The sequence below is a fragment of the Dendrobates tinctorius genome, unplaced genomic scaffold (genome assembly GCF_039654945.1).
Source record: "Dendrobates tinctorius isolate UK_male_01 unplaced genomic scaffold, ASM3965494v1 ptg000064l, whole genome shotgun sequence".
NCBI classification, from domain to species: Eukaryota; Metazoa; Chordata; class Amphibia; order Anura; family Dendrobatidae; genus Dendrobates; species Dendrobates tinctorius.
This window is the reverse complement of record NW_027361732.1, coordinates 56,996,165-57,008,494: the sequence shown is the minus strand read 5'-3', so window position 1 is coordinate 57,008,494 and position 12,330 is coordinate 56,996,165.

Genomic DNA, 12,330 nt, shown 5'->3' with positions numbered 1-12,330 from the left:
GAAGACAGTAGGTTGGGGGGTTTTGGTGTTTAAGTTCTGTCTGAAACATCCGAATGTGGTGGATAATTGTATGTGTTGGGAACAGAATATCAGAGGATGGGAATACTCGGAAGAAGTCTTGGAGGTGATTGGGTAAGTGTACAGGAGAGAAGGAGGTCTTTAGAGGACAAGAGGTTAAATGTTAGAAGATATCAGAAGATTAGTTTAGAGATATACATAAAATTTATAACACAAAGACCTAAAAAGTATAGGATATAACCTCACATAATAGTATTTTAACAGAATCCCACCTTAATAAAATGGGCATATAAAGAAACAAATATGCACAATAAATTAAAATTAAAAATATTTTATTAAAGATTATTAAAAAATGCACTCACTAGACTTAAAACAATAGGGTATTTCAAATAAAATAGCAAGGTAAAGACAAACCAATAGCAAGGGGCATTTACAATCAAATTAAAACTAGGAGCATAAAGAAGACACCAGACTAAGTCATATAAAATAAGCTGTGAAGAAAAGTGCAATGTGCTTTAATGGAAATGTCATTTGACACTGGGATTGATTCCACAGAAAAAAACACAGTTCTTTTTATAGGAGAAAAGAGTGTCTGAAGCTGCTAAGATTAATGCAATAAGAGCCATATGGATGTAAAATAAAATGCTGTTACAGATAATCCAGTACAGGGTTCACGTTCTCTGGGGTCTGGGCTACTCCTGACAGCCGAGACCCCAGAGAAATTCTGACTCTGGGGGGTGCTATACACTTATTTCTCAACGTCGTTAAAAAGCGGCGCTGAGGAATAAGTACCCTTAACTGCAGCCATTAAAAGGCATATCGGTGGTCGTTAAGGGGTTAAGAACAGGTCAATTTAGTTTAATGTTAGGTCTAGTGGCCATTGTAAAAATGCCAAAATTTCTTTTTTTTATAGAGAAATAAAAACTATTATCCTTGTTTGTAAATTCTAATAATATAAAACTCTGATTCAAACAAAACAGTCATGGCTGAAAGTGGTGGCAATGCACATATGTTTATTTCCTTTGTGAGTATTGGAGCAACACAGAAAAAGGAAAAAAGGCAAATTGGACATAATTTCACATAAACCCCCTAAAATGGGCTATATGAGATTGTTGGCACCCTTTGGCATGAATAACTGCAAACTATCACTTCTTATAACCATCAAACAAGCTTCTAAGAATTCAGAATGCTCCAGTACTTTGTTTCCATTAATTTCAAGGTGCTTCTTGAAGTATGTTTGGGGTCATTGTCTTGCTGAAAGACCCATGACCTAGTACACAAACCCAGCTTTCTGACACTGGACGCTATATAACAGCAGAAAATCCTTTGGTAATCTTCAGATTTAATGATGTCTTGCACACAGTCAAGTAATCCAGTGGCAGAGGCAGCAAAAGAACCCCAAAACATCTTTGAACCTCCACAGTGTCAGACTGTAGGTACTGTGTTCTTTTCTTTGTAGGACTCATTCCATCTTCATTAAAAAGTAGAATGATGTGCTTTATTCAAAAGCTCTATTTTTGTCAAATATGTCCATAGCATGTTTTCTCAGAAGAAATTTGGCTAAATTGCGTACATTTTGGAAAACTGCTGTCTAGCTATTTTATGTCTCTGTGTCAGTAATGGAGTCATCTTGGGTATCTTGACATAGTGTTTCATTTTATTCAAATGTTGATGAATGGTTCGCACTTACTTTGATGCACCCTGAGCCTGCAAAGATTGAGTCAACTTCTCACTTTTTATCTTGTTTCAGGGTCATTTTCATATTTCCCACACCTGTTACATACTACAGGTGAGTTTGAACTAGCATCACATGCTTGAAGTACAGTTGTCTACCCACAAACTTGGAAAGGTGCCAACAACTTCTCCTGATTACGATGATATGTGGAATTTTGCTGGAATGGTTTTGTGGGTGCCATGTCACATTGGCAGAGCCCCTGAGGTGCCAGGAAAACAAAAATCCCCTATATGTGAACTCATTTTACAAAGTACACTCCCCAATGAATTCATCTAGTGGTGCAGTGATCATATTGACACTACGTGTACTTCACAGAATTTTATACCATTGAGCTGTGAAGAAAGAATAAATTACATTTTTACCAGAGAAATGTTGTTTTAGCCCCAAGTTTTTAATTTTCCTAAGGGCTAATAAGAATTTTTTCTACAAAAAACTGAGGTCCATTTTTTTCCTGAGTGCACCAATACCCTACATGTAATCGGGAAACATTTTTCAGGCACAATGCAAAGCTCAGAAGGGAAAGAGCACCAGATTTTACTGTTATTTTTTGCATGTACCATGACCCACTGGGAGAGCCCATGAGGTGCCAGAACAGCAGAACACCCCATAAGTAACCCCATTTTACAAATTACATTTCTCAATTAATTTATCTTGGGTGGCAGTGATCATATTGACAACATGGGTGTGTCACAGAATTTTATAAGAGTTCCAGAAAGATGACTGCTCCTCCCCAGAGTTCATTGTGAACTGCACTGTCAATGTCCAGGATACGTGTCAGAAAGAAGTGATGGAGAAAAGTGACGGGATATTGTATCGTAAGTCATGTGCTTCCTCAACCACCTGCTTCATCGCCTCCGCTGGATACCAGTCTTTCTACACCACAGGCAAAGTCAATTCAGTTTGTATCAGCTGCTGTGACACCTCTTTGTGCAATGGTCCTTGGTCCAAGAAGAGCAGGAAATTGGCTGTAGCTCATAGTTGGGGGCCCCCAATGGTGATCCTGTCACTGCTTATGTTAGCAGAACTGCTGTAAGCCAGGTTTGATTTCTGCAATTGTTCTGACAAAATGCACTTAACGAAAATCTGAGAAACTTGTAGATACAAAGCAGCTTCTTATAGAAACCCTGTGCAAACCCCTGGATGAGTGAGTCCCTTTGCCGTCACTCCAGTTCTGCAGGCATCTCCAACTGTATTTTATACCAGCTGAAGAGCCCGGCGCTGCCTGGGCATAGCAACTAACTGTGGTTAGTTATAGAAAATTATAATTATCCTCCATTCCATAGTCCCGTGCCCATATACCCATCATACATATCCACGATCCCATAGGCCCGTGCCCATATACCCATCATACATATCCTCCATCCCTTAGTCCCATGCCCATATACCCATCATACATATTCTCCATCCCATAGTCCCATGCCCATATACCCATCATACATATTCTCCATCCCATAGTCGAGTGCCCATATACCCATCACACATCCTTCATCTCATAGTCCCATGCCCATATACCCATCATACATATCCTCCATCCCATAGTCCCGTGCCCATATACCCATCATATATATCCGCTATCTCATAGTCCCGTGCCCATATACCCATCACACATCCTCCATCCCATAGTCCCGTGCCCATATACATATCCGCCATCCCATAGTCCCGTGCCCATATACCCGTCAAACATATCCTCCATCCCATAGTCCAGTGCCCATAGATGTATATTCAGAGAAGGAAACCATAGCCAGTAGAGTGACCTCCACAGGGCTGCCCCACACACACCCATGATGCCCAAGACCAGCCTTCATGCAGAATTCTCATGCTTCTGCCATGTTTATGCAGAAGGTGTGGCTGTCCATACGTATCTATCTACTTCATACCTCTTGCCTATGACATCTCTCGTTTCACTGTTTATAGTGAACCAAATAAATAAATCTGCAAAAGAAAAAGTCAAAAGGTGCTCCTTCCCTTCCAAGCTCTGCTGTGCGCCCAAACAGTCTACGTTATAAACTTCTGTGAAGCACTTAGGGGATCAAAGTGCTCACCACACATCTAGATAAGTTCCTTGGGGGTGTAGTTTCTAAACTGGGGTCACTTGTGGGGGGTTTCCATGGATAAGGCACATCAGGGGATGTCCAAAGGCAGCATGACACCTGCAGACAATTCCATCAAAGTCTGCATTCCAAAATGTCACTACTTCCCTTCCGAGCCCCGACGTGTACTCATACAGTAGTTTTCTCCCACATATGGGATATCTGCGTACTCAGGAAAAATTGGACAACAACATTTGGAGTCTAATTTCTCCTGTTATCCTTGGGAAAGTAAAAAAATTGGGGACTAAAAGATCATGCTTGTGGAAAAAATATGATTTTTTTATTTTCACTCCTGGGTGTTATAAACTTCTGTGAAGCCCTTGGGGGTTCAAAGCGCTCACCACACATCTAGATAAATTCCTTGGGGGGTCTAGTTTCCAAAATGGTGTCGTTTGTGGGGGAATTTCCACTGTTTAGACACATAAGGGGCTTTCCAAACAAGGCATAGGGTCCGATCTCAATTCCAGCCAAAAAAGTCAAATGGCGCTGCTTTCCTTCTGAGCTCTGCCATGCGCCCAAATAGTGGTTAACCCCCACATATGGGGTATCAGCGTACTCAGGACAAATTGCACAATAACTTTTGTGGTCCTCTTACCCTTGGGAAAATAAAAGTTGGGGGTGAAAAGATCATTTTTATGGAAAAAATATGATTTTTTAATTGTACGGCTGTACGTTATAAACTTCTGTGAAGCCCTTTGGGGTTCAATGTTCTCACCACATATCTAGGTAAGTTTCTTGGGGGGTCTAGTTTCCAAAATTGTGTCATTTGTGGGGGATTTCCACTGTTTAGACACATAAGGGGCTTTCCAAATGAGGCATGACGTCTGATCTCAATTCCAGCCAAAAAAAGTCAAATGGCGCTGCTTCCCTTCCGAGCTCTGCCATGTGCCCAAATAGTCGTCTACCCCTACATATGGGATATCAGCGTACTCAGGACAAATGGCACAATAACTTTTGGGGTCCTGTTACCCTTGGGAAAATAAAAATTGGGTGTGAAAAGATCATTTTTATGGAAAAAATATGATTTTTTAATTGTACGGCTGTACGTTATAAACTTCTGTGAAGCCCTTTGGGGTTCAATGTTCTCACCACATATCTAGGTAAGTTTCTTGGGGGGTCTAGTTTCCAAAATGGTGTCATTTGTGGGGAGTTTCCACTGTTTGGCCACATCAGAGGCTCTCCAAATGCGATATGGCGTCAAGCCAATTCTGCATAGAAAAAGTCAAACAGTGCTCATTCCCTTCAAAGCTCGGCCATGCGCCCAAACAGTGGTTTACCCCCACATATGGGGTATCAGCGTACTCAGGACAAATTTCACAATAACTTTTGGGTTCTGTTTCCTTTGGGAAAATAAAAATTGGGGGTGAAAAGATCATTTTTGTGGAAAAAATATGATTTTTTATTTGTATGGCTGTACGTTATAAACTTCTGTGAAGCCCTTGGGGGTTCAAAGTTTTCACCACATATCTAGGTAAGTTCCTTGGGGGATCTAGTTTCCAAAATGGGGTCACTTGTGGGGGGTTTCCACTGTTTAGGCACATCAGGGGCTCTCCAAATTTGACATGGCGTCCGATCTGAATTCCAGCCAATTTTGCATTGAAAACGTCAAATGGCGCTTCTTCCCTTCTGAGCTCTGCCATGTGCCGAAACAGTGGTTCCCCCCACATATCAGGTATCAGCGTACTTAGGACAAATTGCACAATAACTTTTGCATCCAATTTCTCCTGTTAACCTTGGTAAAATAAAAAAATTGGACCTGAATTAATTTTTTTGTTAAAAAAAGTTAAATGTTCTTTTTTTTTAAACATTCAAAAAATTCCTGTGAAGCACCTGAAGGGTTAGTAAGCTTCTTGAATGTGGTTTTGAGCACCTTGAGGGGTGCAGTTTTTAGAATGGTGTCACTTTTGAATATTTTCTATCATATAGACCCCTCAAAGTGACTTCAAATGTGATGTGGTCCCTAAAAGAAAATGGAGTTGTAAAAATGAGGAATCGTTGGTCATCTTTTAAATCTTATAACTTCCTAGAAAAAAATTTTGGTTCCCAAATTGTGCTGATGTAAAGTAAACATGTGGGAAATGTTACTAAGTTTTTTTGTGTGCCGTATCTCTGTGATTTAAGGGCATAAAAATTAAAAGTGGGAAAATTGCAAAATTTTCAAAATTTTTGCCAAATTTCCATTTTTTTTCACAAAAAAAAGCGAGTTATATGATTGAAATTTTACCACTAACATGAAGTACAATATGTCACGAGAAAACATTGTCAGAATCACCGGGATCCATTGAAGAGTTCCAGAGCTATTACCTCATAAAGGGACAGTGGTCAGAATTGTAAAAATTGGTCCGTTAATGAACGTGCAAACCACCCTTGGGGGTAAAGGGGTTAATCAACCATCACGTGCCTTTAACAGCAGTGGGAAGAGCACTGTTACACACATGGCTGTTACCATGTTAAATTCCCCTGTCAATTTTTGACTTGGTCATGGGGAGCCAATGGGTTATCATTGCAGCCTGTCATTACAATACTTCTGTAAAAGCCTGCATTTAGGTGGAGTTCATAGGAGATTGGGATTTTATCTATTCATAGCAGTGCTCATGCACTGCTATGTATAGCACAAGGCATAGATTGATTGCAACTTTGAAGCTTCTAGTCCCCTATGAGGTGGTAAGTGCAAATCTGGATGTTGGTAATGTGGTTGCTGTGAATTATCTGGACTTTGCAAAGGCATTTGATACAGTTCCACATAACAGCCTTATACTGAAGCTACAGAAGCATGAACTGGGGTAAACTATATGCAGATGGTTAAGGAATTGGCTAAATGACAGGAAAAAAATAATTGTCATAAATGGTACGTTCTCTAAATGGGATATAGTCAGCAGTGGGGTACCGCAGGGATCTGTGCTAGGACAGATTCTTTTTAACCTCTTTATTAATGGCCTAGTGGATGGGATTTAAGAGTAAAGTGTCAGTCTTTGCTAACAACACCAAACTATGTAGTATATTAAAATGTAACCTCGACATTACAATATTGCAAAACGATCTGAATAAGATGACTGAATGGGCAAGCACTTGGCAAATGAGATTTAATGTAGATAGATGTAAAGTAATGCAGCTAGGCCGGAGTAATCATATTGCTGCCAATACATTAAATGGAAGTATACTTGAGAATACAGACCAGAAGGACTTGGGTATTCTGGTTACAAGTAAGCTGAGCAGCAGTACTCAATGTCAAGCAGCAGTCGCAAAAGCAAACAAGATAACTATGTACCTAAGGGACTTGAGCAAATGCAGTAAAAGGAAAAACAAATGTAAAAATATGAAAAAATAAAAAAAACAACAGTTGAAATCACAACCCTTTTTGCCCAATAAAAAATAAAACAAAAGTACACATATTTGGTATCGCTGCATTCTTAAGAGTCCTACCTATTAAAATATAAAGTAAATTAATATGGTGTGTAAATGGCATAAAGAGAAAACAAATCAAAATGCCAGAATTACGGCATTTCTTGCAGTAAAATGCATCTACTACAAAATAGTAGCATTATAAACAGCACTCTATTTTGGAAAATGAAAGTGTTACGGGTCTCGGAATATGGCGACAAAACCAATTTTTTTTTTTTTACAAATTCTCAAAAGTTTTTCACCACTTAAGTTATAAAAAACTATGCATGTTTTGTATCTGCGTAATCATACTGACCTGAAGAATCATATTGCCAAGTCAGTTTTAATGCATACTTAGCAGGGTAAAAAAAATAATTGTGAAATAGCACTTTTTTGTAGTTTATGATACTCATGAAAGCCTCATCTGTGTGCATTTTTAATATTAGGAAATCACACCCTCCTTGAATTGGTAGGTTTGTGAGTGGTTGTTTCATAATAAGTCTTTTGCCCCTACCTGTGATCCATCTACAGGTGTTTCAGGTTTGTTGCCCCTTGTCAGAATACAGCAGGCTAAAGTAAAAGCATTCTACAGAGAGCTATCTGCAGTTGGTTGTGTGGTTTGACTTATTTGATAGAGTTTTCTTCCATCTAGGACAAAGACACTTTACATGCTTTTTCACATAAAGCACTGCCTGTAAGTTTGCTTACACTTATCTTTAAGATGAACCATTCCACTCTAAAAAAAAAAGCTCTAAATATATAGAAATATATATTGAATATAATAAATATAGGTAGAAATATCTGCAAGGACATAAATACAATATAATGTCAATATACACCGGTGCCATTGATACTAAGGAAAAATGGTTGCTAGACAACAGGCAATTCCATTATCATCTAAATAGCGTTCATTAGCACTTGGCATTCAGTTTAACCCTTTTTCACATACAATACATATACATTCAAAGGTAGGACAGAGATTTTTCACATTTAATCACCCTTTTAAGGCACTTAAGTATATTATTCTACATACCAGTGTAACAGGAAAGATTAACCCCCGCCCAGAATTTACCCGGGGTTAAAGTGGCCTAGGCCAGTTTATACCCCTCTGGGCCAGAATATACCCCAGCTGCTGTAGATCAGATTTTTCAGGCTTTTGAGAACTATTGAGTGATATAGTCAATAACGGGGCCCCAGGCAGCACACATCACACAGGGGCCCAAGACATCGCACAAGGCCCCCAGACATCGCACAGGATTGAATGGGGCCCCAGGCAGCACACGGGGGCAGAGACAGCAAATGGGGTCCCAGGCAGCAAACAGGGTCTCAAGCAGGAGACAGGGACCCAGGCAGCACACAGGGGCTCATTTTACATTAAAAAAATTACAGCAAAATGCAGCAAAGATGGAATATCTTGATGAGAGCAAAATATTTATGTTTTTATTTCAAGCAGATTGTATTTTTTAATCATAGAATTTTTTAAACATTAAAGTAACGTCAATCTTCTTATTTACTTCTTATGTAAAGTTTTAAATCCTGGCATTCTCTTTGTACCAAATTAGATCTTCAAAGACAGGAATAACTTTATCAAAAAATCTCTGAGATACCCAAATAGGTGAGTTATGTACAATATCTGTTACATCAATGTCATTTTTTATAAAAAATATTCTGCCCGACACAGAGAGTAAGAGCTTGTACCAGGACTCCAACTTTTATATAAACCTATGCATGAAGGAGCCTAAGTTCAAGCTTGTATAATCTGATGGGGTTCTAAAGTGTCCTTTAGAAGTAGATGTATGGACCTGTCAAAAATCAAGAGATTGTTACACAGTTTTGACGGGACCTGAGTTGTCACATTACACATCAGGTCTAAGAGACATCTCTATTTCTGGGCACCCTTAAAACTCTTTAACAGTTTCGGGAAAAGCACAAGTCCATATTTCTTTTATTTTTTAGTAGACCATTGATTCCAGGGGCCTTACTATTAGCAAGATGCACCATGTTGCCCTGTAAATCCTAGAACTGCAATAGGGAGTCAAGGAAAATCCTATCTTCATATGACAATAATGGAAGTGAAATAGACTCCAAATAAGCCATAATTATTTAGTTGACAATTATAATCTGAATTTATAGAAGTTCTAATTGGAAAGTTCATATCCAGAATTGCTGGAGCCTCTTTTACCAAATTTGCTGTTGAAGATCATTCTAGTGGAACATAAGATGCTCTGTCTTGAAATCAAGTAATAGTTCCCTGCATATTTCCTGCTCTTTTTACTGTTTTAAAGTAAAATTGTATAGTAAAAAATCACATATTTTCAGCCATCTCAAGAATATGTGCTCGTATACCAGTTTAGCTTTTTCCTATCAATACTATTAGCAGTATTTTAATGCATAATAAAAGCCTCCTCAATTTCATCAGCTTTTCTTACAGTCTCTTCAAACTGTTCTGTGATTTTATCAAACTAATGAGTACGATCAAGGTTTTCTGAAGTTATGCCTTCATAACATCATACATTAGTGTATGGCTCACTGAACCTTCATTAACAGTAAAATATTCTTTGATACACTAAAAAGGGTTGCCAACTTGATGTTTTACTGTTTCTAGACAGCTTATCAAAAAATTACATACAGTGAATATTTTTTATGGGCACACTATCAAATCATGGTAAATCAATAAGGCTGTCATTTCAAAAAAATATGGACAGGGGGGAAATGTGCCCTATTTTTATAGACTGTCCAAGAATTACTGGCAACCCTGACATTGAACAAAAGTTATCTCATCTAAGAATCAGAACCAGACCACAATCAGACCACGTGCCTGGTCACTAGGTGGAGCCGCATTAATACCACGGTTACTGCTGGATGTTAGCAGTGAGTGGCAGTTTAGTTTTTAGATTTATGAGACTAGTTTCACCTTTCATGGCCATCAGAGTTTGGCTGCAGTGAGCTGGTATGTAATTCACTCTCTGCTGGGAGTCATGGGCAGAAATCCCTTTTATATAAACCCCAGCAGACTGTCTCGAGTTGCAAGTTACTTAGCTCCGCTAAACCTGATTTTTCTGATCTTTTTTTTCCTGTGTGCGATTTGTTATATCATGTTGTCTGACTTCAGCTTTTATTTTGACCATCTGCTAACTTCTGACTTTGTCCCTGAAATGATTTCTTAGTATTGACGTTGTGTGATGACCTTTCTTGATGCTGGTTCACTCCTCCGGCCAGCAGCCCTTCATGTGGAAGCAATCCAGTGGATCCATTTGTAAAACCATATCCCTCTCAATGGGTTACAGGTTAAATGCTGGGGTTCCTTTTGGAATCTGTCACAGAAGTGACTTGTGCCAAGTCTGTCCAAGGTAGACTTTTCGAGCCTTTGACAGAAATCCATTAAGTTCAACCTAAACTGTAATATGTTGATCAAGAGGGAGGCAAAAACCCATGAGACCGATGATAATTGCCCATATAATGGGAAACATTTCTTCCCTTCCTTATAAAGCAATCAGACTAATTTCCTTAATCAAAGCCCCGTTGCATAATCTAGTGCCCATAACCTGTAATATATTTTTCAAGAAAGGCACCCAGGCCCTGCTTGATCATTTTTAGTGAATTAACCTTTACAATATCATGTTATAGGGAGTTCTGTTATCTCACTGCTCTTACTGACTTGTGGATATCCTACAGAATTAAAGGGGTTAATCTTATTATCTGTTCATTTTTGACTGATGGCTAACCAATACCCCACTGCCTTGAGGTGGGGATTAGGAATCTTTTGTTATGCTGTATGCTGGACTCAAGATGCCTAATCTACTGAGACTCATAGATTTTTTTTACGTATATTTCTTAGTTTTAATTGTATAGGAGACAATACATGGTCAAAGAAAAGGAGGAGATTAAGGGATGAATTTCTGGGATAGTTTCTGTGCCTTTGGTGTGTTTAGTGTTCATATCATAAGAGCAGAATAAGTTACGCTTACAACTTCACTTGAAGAAAACAGTATTTATATGGGCACAAAAAGATAATGATAAGAAACTGTAAACTCAATTTGAAGTGGCAAAGTAAGTTAAATTACAAGACTTTGTTTTCAAAGAATATGATTAAATTAGCAGTCAGCAGTCACAATAAATTTTAAAGAACAACACATTTTAGTACAAAATATGTAGCCTATTGTATGAAAGAAATGTAAAAAATGATCAAAGGTTTAAATATATGCAAATCTTTTCTTTGTCATGATACTATTGTATTACAAATTTAAAAATAACCTTTGAAAAAATTACATCAAGTTTAGAGGAATTTTTATTATGAGTATTTTGGCAACTTTATGGTTCAAACATGTTTAGAAATATAAAATCTTGCTTGGCTATTTGACAAGTAGCATGATTGTCTGAATATATCATTTTCTGGACAAACATTTAATTTTATTTCAGTAGTATTTCATTGAAATATTGGATTTTTAGTAAACATGAGTGGATCATGCACATTTTGGATTTGCAATCTTCTATATACAGCTCTGGCAAAAATTAAGAGACCACTGCAAAATGTTCAGTTTGTCTGATTTTTCTCTTTATGGGTATATTTTTGAGTAAAATGTAAATTGTTCTTTTATTCTATAAACTACTGACAACATGTCTTCGAATTTCCAAGCACTACATTTTGTATTTATTTTCAGAAAATGAGTAATGGTCAAAAGAACAAAAAATGCAGTGCTTGCAGACCTCAAATAATGCTACGAAAACAAATTCATAATCATTTAGAAATAACAATACTAATGTTTTAACTCAGAAAGAGTTCAGAAATCAATATTTTGTTGAATAACCATCATTTTTAATCACAGCTTTCATGCGTCTTAGCATGCTTTCCACCAGTCTTTCGTACTGTTTTTGGGTGACCTTAAGTCACCCCTGGTACAAAAATTTAAGCAGTTTTTCTTTGTGTGATGGCTTGTGACTATCTATCTTCTTCTTGATTACATTCCAGAGGTTTTCAATGGGGCTCAGGTCTGGAGATTGGGCTGGCCATGACAGGGATTTGATGTGGTGGTCCTTCATCCACACATTGATTGACCTAGCTGTGTGGCATGGCACATTGTCCTGCTGGAAAAAACAGTCCTCATA